At 28.7% G+C, this 17,074-nt stretch overlaps 1 protein-coding gene across 2 annotated transcripts in view; it reads right to left on the reverse strand.

Moving 5' to 3' along the window:
• The window catches only part of LOC107437526 (fibroblast growth factor receptor 3), a 74,220-nt gene that overhangs the window by 39,925 nt on the left and 17,221 nt on the right, over window positions 1–17,074 (reverse strand). The window contains exon 1 of one of the 2 annotated variants that reach the window (XM_043040092.2): window positions 5,934–6,143. The exons of the other annotated variant lie outside the window; for it this stretch is intronic. The gene's annotated coding sequence lies outside the window, so the exon portion shown is untranslated. Of the gene's footprint in view, window positions 1–5,933; window positions 6,144–17,074 lie in introns of those variants that run through there. 2 annotated transcript variants of the gene reach the window in all.

Raw genomic sequence — 17,074 nt, forward strand, 5'->3', positions numbered from 1 at the left:
CAAATATACGGCTTTTTTAAAAAATTCGATTTTTCAGGAATCCGAACTCCGTATTTGAACTATATGAATTTAGACCAATCTGCATAACAAGTTTTTAAAAAGAAAAAAAGAACTTTTTGAAATTAATAAATTAAGGAAAAAGAGGAAAAATTAAAGAATTTAAGGAAAAAGAGAAATATAAATCATTGGCATATTTGGAGAAAGAGGGCTTTTCGTATCTTTATGAAATTACATTATAAGAATGCGTATGCTTCATAACTAAGCAAGCTCTAACTTTTCTATACATGAGATGCTTATTGCTTTTTTTTGCATTTTTAAAATAAAGATAATTATTTAATGAAAAAAAATTACTGTTATTGTCATTTTAATGATACTTTTTTTTTCTTTTGAGAAACTAAACTGCTGTAATGGTTGGTTATAAACGACTCATTATAGCCTTAATATCATTTTGTTGTCATTTTACTTTGATTATAAAAGACAAATTTAATATATAAATAATGGACACTTTGAAAAAAGGGTACTCCAAAGGACCCTTTTAAAAGCAGTTAAACAATTTGTTAAAAAATCAATGTGCATATTAAATGTCTTGTTATAAAACAGTAATAATAAAAACAACAAAATATTATAAATAATTCATAACCTTATAAGGGGGGGGGGAGAACAAATGTCCCTCTCGATCTACATAAGCAGAGATGTTAACTTGCTTTGCCTAATGAGAAATTTTTTTTTAGCGGAGGCAAAATGCATGTTTTAATGCTTGATTTCTGGTTTATGTAAATTTATGTAACAAACTGGTTTATGTAACAAATGTCCCTCTCGATCTACATATGCAGAGATGTTAACTTGCTTTGCCTAATAAGAAATTTTTTTTTAGCGGAGGCAAAATGCATGTTTTAATGCTTGATTTCTGGTTTATGTAAATTTATGTAACAAACTGGTTTATGTAACAAATGTCCCTCTCGATCTACATATGCAAGATGTTAACTTGCTTTGCCTAATGAGAAATTTTTTTTTAGCGGAGGCAAAATGCATGTTTTAATGCTTGATTTCTGGTTTATGTAAATTTGATATAAAATTATTTTTTCCGCCACTACGTATATATATTTCGAAATTTCGAGTGAAACACAATTTCATTTCAATTGTCTCGTGGTAATTTTACTAAATTTTACTACATTTTCAATTTTACTAAAATTACGCAAAATTTTGCAAATTTCGGTTTTTAATCCTCTACCACTAAAATATTTCGGAGAAATCCTGGCAGTCAGTATCTCTGTATATAGACACCGTGATTTCTAGAAAATATAACGAACGCATATAATGCTATCTAATAATTAAGTATAATTCACTTATACTTAATACTTAGAAAATGATTAGGATACTTAGGAAATGATTACTTAAACAACAGCAAAAAAAAAAAAAAAAATCCTTGTAGTGCACGTTGTTCACTTAAATAGTTGAATCAACTATATAAAAGCCCAGAAGCTGTATCGATCCGATTAAAATAGATTATAAAATTCCAAAATAGACTTTAAATATTTGATTTTTCTTAAATTAAATTTTGAAATAACAACTAAGGCGAGCAGAATTTTTTATATGAGCGTGAGCACAAGACAACTTACACTTACGTCTGTCTTTATTTTTCAAAATAGTGGGGCGTATTCATTAAGATTTACAGGAATTTTACTACAGAACCCTAACAACAATCTTGGTTCCAGTTGGGCTAAAAATTGTCTAAAAAATGGGTACTATATAGAGCAAATATCGGCCTATATACGGCCAATATAAAGCTGAACATAAAATATCGGGTTAATTTGACAGCTCTATATAAAGTCGATATTGGCTGTAAGATATCGGGTGAAACAGAAAATTTTATATAAAACCAATATCGGAAATGAACGGCCTTTTAAATCTTTAATGAGTCAAGATTCCTGAATGTTGGTCCGATGAGGGCCTAAGTTATTTTGCTTCTAGGGGATAATTAGTCTAGGTACGGGATAACTAGAACGGGGCACCCCATGGTTTTCACATTTCTTTGTCCTCTGTTCATCACCAAAAATCTATCTTTGCCTCTCTGCCTAAAGGGTTTCCATTCATTTCCTCCCCGGATAATTACCCATTTAAAAGGACTACAATCTTGCAATGTGATATGAAGAGGGAAAGCAAATTGTTTATCTTTTCTCTTTGCTTGTGGTTGTGTAAAAATAAATAAAATTCAGGAATCATGTATTCTCTGCATTCTAGTCTTTCTTTCAAATGTTGCATGCTTTTTTTAAATTCAGCCCTATCTTTAAAAAAAAATTTATAAAAAAATTCTAAGTAAAAAAAGAAAAATGCGCTTTTTTGAAATAATGTGCCTATGACATACCCTAGATACGCCACTAGTGGAAATATATTATTTGCAGACTATCAATGCTATCACAATTTCTTTTTCCCTCACCGATTGAAATTATTTCACATACACCTTGGCTTGGGTACTGTTAAAAAGAAATTTAAAATTTGGTTGAAAAGAAACTGTAAACAACAGAAACTTGGGCTGTTGAGAAACTGTACTAGGTCAAACACTTAAGTTATTAATTAAGTTATATATATATATATATATATATATANATATATATATATACATAAAATTCAAAAATTTATGCAAAATTTAACAATTAATTAAAATTACCTAGATATGCGCATACTTGTAAATATTATCAGTTTGCAGAGTCTATTGTAAGGTAATTTAATTTTGATCAGCCTTTGCAAATAAATTGAGAAAAATAATGCAAACTTTAAGATGAACGCATTTACACTGTTTCCCATGACTAATTCCCAGACTCAAAGATATAATTCCCAGTTTAAATGATTCCAGTTGACATGATTCCCAGGTATGATTATCTAAAATGAGGGTGCTTTGGGGACAGAAGGAAGGTCATATATTAGTTAAGAGAAAACGTGCCATCTCCAAGGAGCCGTCTCAAACTGATCTCAGTGCCAACGAACGTTTCTTTGAGGTAGACACGGTGTAAAAATAACGCCGTCATAACAGCTTTAGTTGGATTCAGGTGCAAAAGATAATAGTTCTAGCCTGGCAAACATTCAACATTCAGAATACGAAACTACAACATCAAAAATTGAAAAAGATTCACAATTGGAAAAAGAAAAATGGAAGGTAAATAAAGAGAGAACAGGCCATTTTCGATGTTATTTGCAGAAAGTAAACTTAATAAAATGTATTGATTTTAATTTTTTTGCTTATTTAAAAAACGTTTTTTGAAGAAAAAAAATGGAAGGTAAATAAAGAGAGAACAGGCCATTTACGATGTTATTTGCAGAAAGTAAACTTAATAAAATGTATTGATATTAATTTTTTTGTTTATTTAAGAAAAGTATTTAGAAGAAGTAGTTTATGTTTGATAGAATATAGAATATGACAATAATAAATTTTTTTGCATTGTTAAAGAGTTAACTTTGCATATTTTATTTGACAGCAACCAGAAATGGATGATCATATTTGTGAGCTGGAAAAAAGAAAACATTTTTGCATTGCTAAAGAGTAACTTTGCATATTTAATTTGACAGCAACCAGAAATGCATGTTCATATTTGTGAGCTGGAAAGAAAAACTGAATGCTCTTTTGCAAATAATAATAAAAAACCTAGTTTAAATTGATCTGTAGTCACTATTGCAAGTATCTTTGCAATATTTAAAAATCCAAGTTACAGAAATGCAAGGTTACCAAATCACTCTTGCATAAGATTCAAAATCTTACATGCGTTTGCTTCAGGTATTATTTCAAAGCGAAAATTTGAACATTTGCCTTTTGGTCGAATTATAATTTTCACTCTTGCATTAAATGGTGCTTAGCAAAACTAAATAAGTAAAAAATAAAAAGGCAAAATTCATCTTAAAGCAAAAAAAAAAAAAATTAAAAATAAGTAGTAAAATAATAAATATACAGCTAAACAGAAAAAAAAATGTATGAAAATGTGCTTAAAAAAATAAAACTCGCTATAAAGCGAAGAAAATTTTAAGAAATATAGTATAAAATAAAGTTCAAAGATATATAAACACCTTTTAGGATATGAAATGGTATAACGAAATGTAAGTTTAGGTTTTTCGATTATTGCAAGCATAAAATATGCGGAGAAACAAGGGTCCTATTGATAGTTCTAAAATAGACACTAATTCTGACAGCTATATAATGAAGAGTTCGGAGTGATAAATAATGGAATATTTGTGCAAAAAGTATAAAAGTAAATAATAAATATGAAACTTATAATTAAGATGAAAATATTTGATTACACAAATTCATTTATTTATTATTATTTTTTTTGTAACTCCAAAACGACGTGTAGAGATATAATGTGTTGAAAAATTGATAATGTCTTGACCTCGTCATATTGATTTATTATATTGCTGTGCATAACTAAACTTATTTGATAAGCATATGAGTGGTATTTGACGAATTTTACTGAGCGTTTACGTTTAGTGCATTATACATAATCAATTCTGTTTCGAATCCGCATATAATTAGTAAAAAAATATTCACTTTTGAGATTCTACGAAAAAAAAAAAAAAAAAACTGAAAATACATGCAGATCGCAATCACTTACAGTAAGAGATTGACTTACAAGAAAATGAATTCAAAGTAAAGTAAGATTTTGGGGCAGCTGCTTTCCTTTTCCTCATTTACTAGTTAAGTTAATACATTTTTTTCTGATTTTTTTTTCTGAATTATTCAAACTTAATCTTATCTATCTTCATTTAATTAAAGAAATTAATTATTAAAAGAAAATGGAACTAGAAATACAGTTTTAGGCAAAATATGCAGAATGATTCAAGGGTATATTTTTTTTTAAATAAACAAAGAATTGAAAATTGATTCACAGATGTACAGATAGATACATAATAATAAAAACGTTTTACATTAGTGGAATTTGTGGAATGTTGATTTAACTTTTGATTAAAACGTGGTGGTTTTTAGTACATAAATAAATCAAGTTCAATTTTAGTAATTTCGTACATTATTACTTACAGAACTCCACCTGAAGTCCCCTTTAAGGGCTTTTAAGATTCGTATCCAGATATATAAATAAATCTTAGTATGACATACAGTGTCTTTGAAGTGATTTGAAAACAACTCATTAAACTCTCTGTACTTTAGGCATCCCATATTATATTTAATGCAATCAAACTGTTCTTGCAAATAATAATAATAGTTAAAATGAATGAATAAATACGAAAAATAATTTTCTATAAAAGGTTTGTATAACAGAAAAAATATTAAGTAACGCACTTAATTAAAAAAAAAATAAGAATTAGAAAATAAGCAATTAATGCACTGATTAAATAAATTTATATTTTCAACCTAAAACGTGTATTTGAAATATAAATTGCAATACCTAGAAACATTCATTTTCACATTCTAAACTGTCATGTTGAGCCTTATCTGTATTAATTTGTGTCTCTTATAATTAGAAAGGTAATCCTATGATATAATTATATAGGTAAGGTGAGATAATTAAACGGTACTTGAATTATTTCACCCATTAGATAGAATATCACTACAAGATAGACTTCTTAGTATTTTTTTAAAAATTAAAAGAATATCACCGCTTCATAGTATTTTTCCAAATTCAAAACTACTTATGTCTTTCACCGCATAAAACTTAAATATAAAAAAAAGTTTTAAGTGTAGTTTATTCTGCAAACAAATACAAGAAGAATGTGTTCTAAAGTAAAAATAAGTTCACGAAGAAAGAATATGTCCTGAAGAGAAAGCTTGAAACTCCGTAAAAGTTTAACACGTAAAGAATTTTTACTGTTTTCTCTTCCATAAATACCATTTCAGTATAAAAAATTAGAAGGGCCATGCGCCTAAGAATTTCTTGACTGCTGAGCAGAAAACCGAAGATAACGATTTTTTCCCCCTTGAGAAATATAGTTACCTATTTCCAAGGAATGGAAAGAAAACAATCTCCTCCTAGTATGTAGAATCTTAAAACTTCGTTACTATTGGTCGAAGGGGAGTTTGTGGTCCCTCACATTTGGAAGGCACATGGCGACGGCAACTTTATGACGATTTCCGGACATAGGAAAGCCTAGAATTCAAGTTTCCGGTGATTTACCCCATCTTCAGGACTGTCTTCCACAGTTGTGGTTTTGCATCAATAAAGACGTATAGTAAAAGAATGTTTTGCACTCCGCCATCGTGTCACCATTTAGAGATCCATGGCGGGAAGAATGAGTTGGGGAAAAAATATATTCCTCGCGTGAAATAACGATTTTAATCGAAAAATATGTTGTTTTTAAAAATAACGATAACAATTTTCGAAAAGTTTATAATTGTGAAGTCAAACTTTGTTTACTTCTAGTCAGTGCTTTGTTAGCTGTTAAGGGACCATTTGAAATATTAAATTTTTCTTTTGTATTCAAAACTCTTGACCTCAAAAATTCCTTCAAAATTTGTTTTCTTTCTTTAAAAAATTTATTTTTAAAACAAAATTTCTTTTTAAAAATTTATTTTCAGCGAATTCAATTTTCATTCCAAATGTGAAATTTTTGCACTTGAAATTTTTTTCCATATATTTTTTGTTTTTTTTTTAAAAAAAAATCTGAAAATAAAGGATTTTAATGTCTTGCATAAGAATTGCTCCTTTTTCTAATTTTGCTTGTCAAGCAAAAAAGAAAAAAAAAAGAAACAAATCACAAAAAAGCACCAGTTATCTGTTATTTGAGCAACCTCTTATAAAAATGGCGATTTTTGAAGGAAAGCAATTTTTTTTAAAATAAAAAGTATTTGCGCTCAAATTTTTTATTGTTTGAAAATTACTACAATTTCTTCGGCTCATAAAACTATAAAAAAATTGAGGATTATTCACTTTAAGACTGTTTTTCAAAGGCTCTTTGGTCGCAAGAAATAGCAAACTTTTTTGCTATTAATTTCATATTTGCTGTGAGTTTGCAATAGTTATTCATGACTACTAGATCAAGTTTGGCCTACATTTAGCCCAGCAAAATGTTTTTTTTTTTCTTTTTTTTTTTTTTGCTTTCTTTGAAAATGGTGCAAAAAGAAAATCCTCGGTTTTGTAAAAATAAAGAGCATTTTGTGATCTAATTTTTTAAAGTTACTCCAGTTGTAAAAATTTCGCCAAATTGGCAATTTTTTTAAAAAAAGTTTAATAACTTTTAAGATATTCAAGTTATTTCCGCTGTAAAGTCCAAATAATTCTATATGGCGAGATGATTTTTGTAGTTAAAAATGATAGTTTTGTCTCAAGTGTAAAGCACTTAAAATGATGTCTTCATTATTTTCCTTGGCGAAAGCTTTGAAAATCACCCTTAAAATGCAAGTCACAATAAAAACTTGTAAAGCTAAAAACAACACTAGCGAATAAATAGTGCAATGTCGGCAATTGTAAAAATACTCTTATGTAAGCTATAGTTTAAGAAGCAATGCCGGCGGGTTACGTGCTGAACACTTTATTTACAATAGTTTGTAAATCGTTTCATTCATAGTGGACGGAAATAGGGCCATATGCCCAACTTTACCACGTGATTGCCATGTGTGTATAAAGATTAGCTTAGAAAACTCTAACACAACAAAGTTAACTTTCTTTCAGAAAGCTAATAATAAAATTAAATAAATTTTCATAAGAAAATGCACTAGTAATTTTCAATCATTTTAAAATTGTCAAAAAGCATTTCACTTAGAAATTGATTTGATTAGAGTTAGATTCGTATCAGAAGAATCGAAAGCTAATAATTATAACTGTTTCAAGAAAAAAAAATATCTCAAAAATTTGCTTGAATCAATAATAATTATTGGATTAGTGTATTTTTAGATTTTTTATGTTTATTTGGTGGAAAAAATTAACTTAGTCTGGGAATTTTTTTTTCTCAGATACATAGTGGAATAAATCGAAATTTAGAAAAAGTTTCTAAATCAAACATCTCAGCTAATGAACCATAAGAAATAATCAACGAAATTTAGTACTTTGAATAAAATTAGGTTTCATAATTTTGAAAATAAGAAATAAAGGATAATTTAATAAAAAAAAAGTTTAAGGAACACTGTCCAATAAAGTTTTAGATGCATTAATATTGCTTTGATTCATATTTTTGAAGAATTAATTTTTCAACAACAGTGGGCCAAAACTTTTGATTTGGGGGATGAAAAATCGAATTATAATTTAATTCAAAAGAGAAGAAAAAAATCTTTCAAAATGTAATTATATTGATTTAGCTAAAATTTCTTTTGCACTGTAACTCAACAATTAAAAAATACCTCCTTTTAAATAAAATCATCCTATTTAGCATTTTTTATTTATTTGTAAAAAAAGATGAAGGAAAAAATGACAGATATTAGGATTAGAGATCGAAAAGATTAAAATTTAAATTTCATTTTGTAAAATTTCAAACTGCGTCGAAAATTTCTCTAACTTAGAAATTACCATCTTCAAAGTAGTAAATAAAGTTCAACGACTTCTTTTTATATTGTTCATTTATTTAAATGAAACTCAAAAAATAAACCAATCTCCAACTTTCCATGCGTAATCTGTCAGTTTTGAGCAATAACCATTGTTAAAAAGCACTCCACAATGACAATTACAAGAAAAACAAACAACAAAACAATGCATGTGCTTGAAAACTATGAATAATTGAACCACATTTGTAGTTGGAAGATACGAGAAACCGCAAACTTATCGTTAAAATTACAATGATCGTTGTCTTAATAATATTCACTTCAACCATTTCCACAGAGCAATTTCAGTAATTTTTTTTAAGCCTCAGTCAAATGAGTCATGAAAAAAAATTATGTTGAGTTATAATTATGCTAAGCGGGTAAAATCGTTAAGACAAAGTTTACTCCTACCCCTAAATTTTAAAAGAAATGACAAGATAATTGGTCCACCGGTATGAGTTATTGCTGAAATAGTACCGTGAATAAATAAATAGAATTGAAGTTATAATTAATATTTAATTTTTTATGTATATCCATCTGTCTCAATAAATACCCAAAATTTTTGCGAAGCATTTGTTGAGTCAAAACCATGCAGCGTTAAGAGCATTAATATAGTAAACATAATGAAAGACAAATTTTAAACATTTTTTAAAATGAGGACTTAATTTGAAACTTGCTTCAGATTACAAAATAAGCGTTAAATTTTTCCAAAATCCCCGTAGATTAAAAGAAATAAATGCTCAAACTTTTTAAGAAACATTTGTTTATTCCAAACCATGGTACGTTAAGAGCATATATATATAGTTCCATATAGGGGAGGGCACTTTGTGAGTTTTTAATATTTTTTTGCAATGAGGAATCCATTTGAAACTTATTCCAAATTTCAAAGAGAGCGTCTTTTTTTTTTTCCTTCAAAAACACTAATACGTTTCAAAAGATAAGCACTGAAAATTTTTAAGATGGATTTGTTTTCTCACGTTAAGAACATATATGTAAAATTAACGTAATAAGGGACGATTTGCGAATTTTTTATTTATTTTTTGAGATGAAAAAATAATTTTAAACTTGTTTCGGATTATAAAGTGAGAGTCAATTTTCTTTTCAAGAATTCTCATGTGTCAGGAAATAAGTATTCAAAATACTCAAGAATCAATTTTTAGTCCAAACAATACTGCGTTATGAGCATACATATAAAAATAAAGGACATTTTGCGAATTTTTCATAATTTTTCGCAATGCGGATTTCATTTGAAATTTGTTTTAGGTTACAAAGTAAGCGTCATTTTTTCCAAAAATTCCCTTATGTGTCAAGAAATAAGTAATCAAAGGTTTTAAGAAGGTTTTACTTACTCCAACTATTAGGAGCATATGTATTATAATTGACAAAAAGGAGGACAATTTACGATTTTTTTTAAATAATTTTTTGCAATGAGGAACTCATTTGAAATGAAATAATATTAAAAAATGAGCGTCAATTCTTCCAAAAATACCCGTATTTGTGAAAAAACAAGAACTCAAATTTTTAAGAAGGATTTGTTTACCCGCTTTAAGAGCATATATGTATAATTAATGTAAAGAAGGACAATTCACGAATTTTTTTAAAAAATCTTTTGAAAGGAGAAAATAATTTTAAACTTATTTCAGATTATGAGGTAAGCGTCAGTTGTATTTCTAAAATAACCATATGTGTCAGGAAATAAGTACTCAAAATTATAAAGAAGCAATTTTTAGTCCAAATAATGTTACGTTGTGAGCATATATATATATAAATGAAAGAGGGCATTTCGCAAACTTTTTCATATTTTTTTACAATGAGGATTTCTCTTAAAACCCGCTTCAGATTACAAAGTTAGCGTCAAATGTTTCAAAAATACCCATACATGTGAAAAAATAAATACCCAAGAATTTTTTAGAACTATATGCTTAGTCCAAACCATATTACGTTAAGAGCATTAATATAGTTTACATACCTGAAAGATATTCTGCAATTTTTTTTAATAGTTTTTTGCCATGAGGAAATTATTGTAAACTTGTTCCAGATTACAAAGTTGGCGTGTATTTTTACATAAATAACGATATGTGTCATGAAATAAGCATTTAAAAGTTTTAAGAAGGATTTTTTTACTCAATGTGCTAAGAGCATAACACTTTAAACAATGTGTTAAGAGCATATGTATAAGTAACGAAAAGGAGGACAATTTGCCAATTTTTTATAATTTTTTGCTATGAGGTAAGGCTTCGAGAGATGCTTAAATTTAGACAACTCACTTCTCAGTGATAATTCCTCTAGTTTTTCCAACTTTAATAGAAAAAATTCTGAAAAAAATTAAAATATGGGCTTGTTTATACAAACTAAATCGAATAGTTTTAATATTGAATCATAATATTTTTAGTTATAGCAAAAATTAGAAACTTTAATTTTCTAAAATTTCTTAAAAATGGATCATAGAAGATTTGTATGCATTTTTTGTACGGCATAACTATATAAAATTGAAAACAATCCTAGTGTTTCTTAAATGTATTTTTATAAACTGCGTCTCTGGACGCTATACTACAGGAGCAATATGTCATTGCAAATTCTCCTTCGCCACCATAAGAAATTTAAAATTTAAACTATAGAAAAGGTGAGATTAAGCAAACCTAGAGTAAGCCTTAAAGTTTCAAATACTGAAAAAAAACCCTCAAAATATCAAAATGAAATCAAATCAAAATTATCATATTATTAGAATCTTTCTTATTGGGTAACCCTAAGTTATCCTCTCATACTTTCTTTTCGTTTTGACATTTTTAAATTAATTTCGATTGATTTTTTATTTATTTTGATTTTTTTTTCAGAAATCGAAACATCATGGCTTATTCTAGGTTGCCTAAAGTCACTTTTTTTGCACTTTAAATTTTATATTACCTATATAGGTAAAGGAGAATTTGCGATGAGAACTTTTTCTCTCGGTGGAAATTTTTAATGGCAAATCCTACTTCACTTTCATTGATAATTTAAAATTTACTTGAAGTAAGTTTTTTTTTATATTTCAAATTTTAAATAACTCTGAATCGGAATTTTCCTGAAAAGTTTCTACCACGAGAAAAAATTTAATCGCAAATTCTTTTTTACCTCTATCAGTAATTTGAAATTTAAAGTATAGAAAAAGTGAGTTCAGGCAGATCTAGAATAAGCCTTAAAGTTTCAATTGCTAAAAAAAAAAACATATATATTAAAATGCAAACAAATTATTAGAATCATCCCCATTGCGTAATCCAAAATTAATCTCTCATAATATGTTTTCATTTTGATATTTTGAAATTTCTTCACAGTATTTGAAATTTCATGTCTTATTGTTCTACCGCACAAAACATGCTTGCAAATTTTCGATGATCCATCTTTAAGAATTCCCTAAAAAATTGATGTTTCTAATTCTTGCTATAAATAAAAATATTATAATTCAAATTTAATTTATTTAATTATATAATTTAATTTACATTAGCTATTGATTTAAATTACATAAGCTTGATCATAATTTAATTTTTCATCATTTTTTGCTATTAAAGTTAAAAAAATAAAATGAACGGAACAGCTAGCTCCCTTTTCAAGATAGGTTTAATGCAATAATTTCAAATGATAATCATATTACGGGAATTACATGAATCATGAGAAAATTTTATCTAACTCATTGAAATAGAGAATGTAAATGAAGAGTCGGTATTTTTCTATTGAATTTTAAGCACTTAATTTAATTATGCGGGTGGGTCTTTACAAGAGGCGCCATGACGGAAATCATCTTCATCCACTGTCGCAGTGATATAAATCCAATGTTTTGCTCAAGAGCTGACTTAGGGGGGAGAAAAGAAGAAACAAGACTGATGGTAAAAAAAAGGATAATAAATAATGTAGAAAATGAGAGGGAAAAATATAGGATGTGTGAAAGAAAATACATCATTACAAACCCATTTCTCAACAAAATAAAAGACACAAATAAAAAAATATTTGTAGCTTTTCTAAGACAAATTTATTTTACGAAAAGTTTCTGTGTATCTTTATTGATGAAATATGGCAGCAACGTATTCAAAGTGAAAAAGTTTTTCTGTCCGTTAACTTAGAATTAAATTTTTTTTAACTTGTTGACCGCCAAGCTTCCCTTACTCTTGGACGGTGGTATAAAACTAAATTATCAATATTTATACAGTTTTGCATTAATATTAAATTTTGAAAAATACGTTTTTCTTTAAATTTTTATCTCGACAAATTTAGAATCGTGTTAATTTTTTATAGAGAACTGAATATACGGTAATAATAAACCCGTTTTATTATTTTTTTCAGTTAGTGAACTGTGAAAGTTAATAATTCTAAAATCGATACAGCCTCTGCGACTTTAAAGTTTAGATGAAATTTTTTCCCCCAATCATCCAGGATGTTTCGTAAGGACCATCCTTGATATGTATTCTCAGAATATTCATCAAAAATAAAAGTATGCACATTGGTAGTCACAAATTAACCGAAGAGAAAGTCACTTTCATATTCTGGCAAATCACGGTACAGGAAGGTGGGAGTAAGAAACAACAAGAGATATTTAAGTAATAAACAACAAGAGAGAGGAGAAACTGAAGGGATTTGAAAGACAATTGTTCGATACACCTTCAAGTTTAGAGCTTCAATTAAGCCTGTATAATGTTCATTATATCTACCTTTTTAATTAGATTGAGAAAGCATTTTTGATTCTTCCTCGGTTAAATGCTAATTTGCGACTCTGATTACGTATACTTCCTTGTTTTCAGTTCTGATAGGAAATCTAAAAATGCATATTAAGAGCGGTTTTTGCGGAACACTCTATATATATGAACAGAGTCACGATGGCTCAGGGGATAGAGCGTCCGCCTTCCAATGGGGTGTACCGGGTTATTCCGACCCCAAATTCCTCCACGAAGAAAAATTTCTCCCACTACTCGAGCCAGGAATTCCTTTGTCTTCTGGATTGGGTTTGAAATTACAAGGCTACGGAATTGAACATTAGTAGTCGTAAACCCATAAAACTGAGTCGGCTGTTCAACGACGGTTATAAAATATACATGCGAACAGTTACAAAAGCAGCAAGATTTTCTTTTTTAAATATACAGATTGTTTCATGGTCGACTGTATCATATACGTAGATCAAAAATCATGCTCTCAAAATTGATACAATGAGAAACACGAATGAAGGGTTTTACCATTTTTGGTGATTTCATTCACTTTTTGACTATACTCTCAATTCATTAAAATATTGTACACACTTAACTTCCCTTATGCTGTCTTATATCGTAACAAGTTTCAATGCATGACTTTCCTTAATATCATATTAGAGGCCATTAAAATAACTACGTAAACACCAAAAAAGGGAGTATTCATAACTTGCTTATTTCAGATGATAAGAGAGGAAGAGGGATATAAGCAATATTCACTGCAAAATGTTCGCTTCCAATTAGGTGAGCCGGGTTCGAATCCCAGCAATGGCTGGTCGATACGAATTCCGCATCCGGCTTGCACTGAAGACAGTGCTGACGTAAAATATCCTCAGTGGTAGACGAATCATGTGTTAGAGTGTCCCCTTGCCGTTAGATTAACCGTGGAAGGTTTCCGTGGTTTTCCTCTCCATGTGACGCAAATGCGGGTTAGTTCGATCAAAACGTCCTCCAGACAGGCAAATGTTTCTCAATATTTGATCCAGGAGTTCACTTGTCTTCTGGATGGGATTCAAAATTACAAGGCTACGGAGTTAAACATTAGTAGTCGTAAACCCAAAAAATTGGGTTGGCTGTTCAACGACGGTTATAAAATACAATGGTCACTTAAGACTTTTGGACACTTAAGAATTTCTTAAATTCCTACTTTCCTGAAATAAGGTGTAAAAAAAATTTGGAATAAATTTCACTCGGAAAATGTCTAAATTTGAAATAAAAGTCAAATTTGGGAAAGGCAAAATCTAGAAATTTTTTTCCCGAGGAGTTTTAAAAATGCATTAAAACGTAAATTTCCCTTTTTGAGTTACATCTTCTATTATAATTTCACTCTGAAATTCAATAAACTGGATTACTACAGTAAAAGTAAAAGTTCACGCAAAATATAAGGAGGGCGATTTTCTTACGTAAGTATGAAAAGGGGTTTCGGATTTGCTTATTTTTCCTAACGAGAGGGAGAATGAATATCTTAGAAAATGTTTGCCTTCCAGTCTTAATATGAATGACAGCTTTGACCTACCAAGAATGTTCACTTTCTTGGTACTCTCTATGTGATCCGGCTCCCTCCAAAAAATTTCTTAAAATCATTACAAAAGTCCCTCCCCCTAAAACGATAAATGGCTGTAGCATCCGTCCAATTCTTCCCCTTATATGTGGTCAAAACTTTTGACCCTTTGGCCAAGGGTCAGAAGTTATGTGAAACCATTTGGAGACATTTCTCACACCTGAAAAAACGGACAGGAAACGTGAAGAGGTCAGTAATTCCTCCCCTAAGCAAGTGTTAAGCCGAAAACAGGGAAGACAAGAAATCAATTAAATCCAAACATTTATCTTTAGTATTAGAACAGCAGTTAAATTATCTTATTGAAATTAATATATTAAGTTACAGTACATTAATGATATCATAACACAGACATTAGTAAGACTGGCGAGTTTTTTAATAAAAAAAAAACCTTACTAAGAATTTCAAAAAATTTTTTAAAAAATTATGCTATAAAATGAAATAATACGACGCACTTAAATAAAGAATATAAGTTTTTAATTAAACTGCTCAATTTTTAAGGTCAATAAGTGAAGATTTCGAGTTATGACTTAGGACGGATTGAAAAATGTAGCCTTCAGAAAAGCACTTTTGAAATATTTTGGATACAAGCTATGGACTACAAGAGGTTTTAAGTCGAGTAACAGCTCATAAGCGTTTGGATACACGATTTCAAGGAGGCAATATTTTCAGAAAAAAAACTGAAAAGTCATTTTTTGAAAATCCTGGAGTGGTCATTCCCCATAAGAAGTGAGAATATGAACTGGCAAGGGTGCTTTGTTGCCTTTAAGACTGTCTTGGGAAGGTTCTGTCACCCCCTGATATAACACTTTTGAGAATAATTTGTTATTTTTATAACTGCTGTGAGTTTACAACAGTTAGTCAAGACTGTTAGATCAAGTTTAGAGTACCTTAAGAGAGTTTAGAGTATCACCTTCTATACTGTATCTCAAAATGGCGCAAAAGTCACAGTTTTGTAAAAAGGAAAAGAGTTTGTAATCTAATTTTTTAATATTTAAAACATTTCTTAAAATTTGCAAAAATCCTGAATTTTTCATTGATTTGGAGGATTTTAATCTAAGTGGAAAAATCTTGCCAAAATGGTGATTTTTGAAAAAGTTTAATATTTTAATTATTTACCCATTCTAAGGCCCAAATAGTTCTTTACGGCAGGATAATATATATAGTCTAAAATTGTAGCTTTACCTCAAGTGTAAGGCACTTAAATTGTGACTTTTTTTTTATTTTCTTTGAAGAGTTTCGAAATAAAAACAAGTTAATTGTATTATTAGTTGCATATCGACACAACTATGACCTCTTTCTACGTATCTTCTTAGCACATCCAATTAATTTTACTTAAGTGCTTTTGTAATCAGTTTTTCTTTCAAGATTTTCAAAGACATTTGTGTTTCACGGAGGTAATTTCTAAGTCTTTTCATCAAGTAAATTTTCCTTGACCAGCTCATTTATAAACAGAGACGCAGATTGCCATGTGTGTCTTAGTAATCTACAAATTAATTAGAGAAATCAGAACTAATCTAATATAAAAAAAAAGTTAATGAAACAGTTCTTGATCTGATAGTTGTAGACACGTATTTATGCCCACCCACAATGACAGTGCAATTAAATGCATGGGTGTAAAAAAGTGTTTATTCTGAGCAAATTACTAATGATGATTGACAATTTTATGAAAAAGAAGAGTTTCGCATTTGTTAATTTTTTTATTAAGATGAAGAAGAAAATAAATTGAACATATTTTTGTATATGTTTTAATACTCAGAGGTAGGAAATATTATTGTTATTCAAATTGCTAAATATCTCAGAAAAACTACATCGAATGTGCTCACCACATTAAGTATCTGACGTAGATCCGGAAAAAACTACTAAATAAAAAAATAAAGATACATTTTTATATATTCTGTTTAATCACAGGCATATCTTATTTCTTTTTAAATATTTTTTTTCCATTCAAAATAAACATATGAAAGAATTAAGAAACACAAAACTTAAAGTATTATGGAACATTACAAAAGCTGATTCAACTGGAATTTGAAGAATGTATTAAACTTTTGATTATATAATGCATATTAGATTATTAATGTTTTGATTAGTTATTAAATAATTTATCTATTTTGTTGTCTATTTTGAAACAGTTTTAGCTTAAGTGGTGAGGAAATTTCCATCATTCAAAAATCTATTGCGTGGAAAGACAAGCCTTGTTAAACGACATATTAGAGGATTTAAGTAGAAATAAGGGTAGAAAATTGTCAAGATTTCCAATTTTTACGGAAGATAAGAAAATTTAGTAAAATTAATTAAAACTGTATTTCATAATAGGGATGCAGCAATGAATATAAATTAGATTGAGAAAGCATTTTT

Source organism: Parasteatoda tepidariorum, chromosome X1 (genome assembly GCF_043381705.1).
Source record: "Parasteatoda tepidariorum isolate YZ-2023 chromosome X1, CAS_Ptep_4.0, whole genome shotgun sequence".
Lineage (NCBI taxonomy): Eukaryota > Metazoa > Arthropoda > Arachnida > Araneae > Theridiidae > Parasteatoda > Parasteatoda tepidariorum.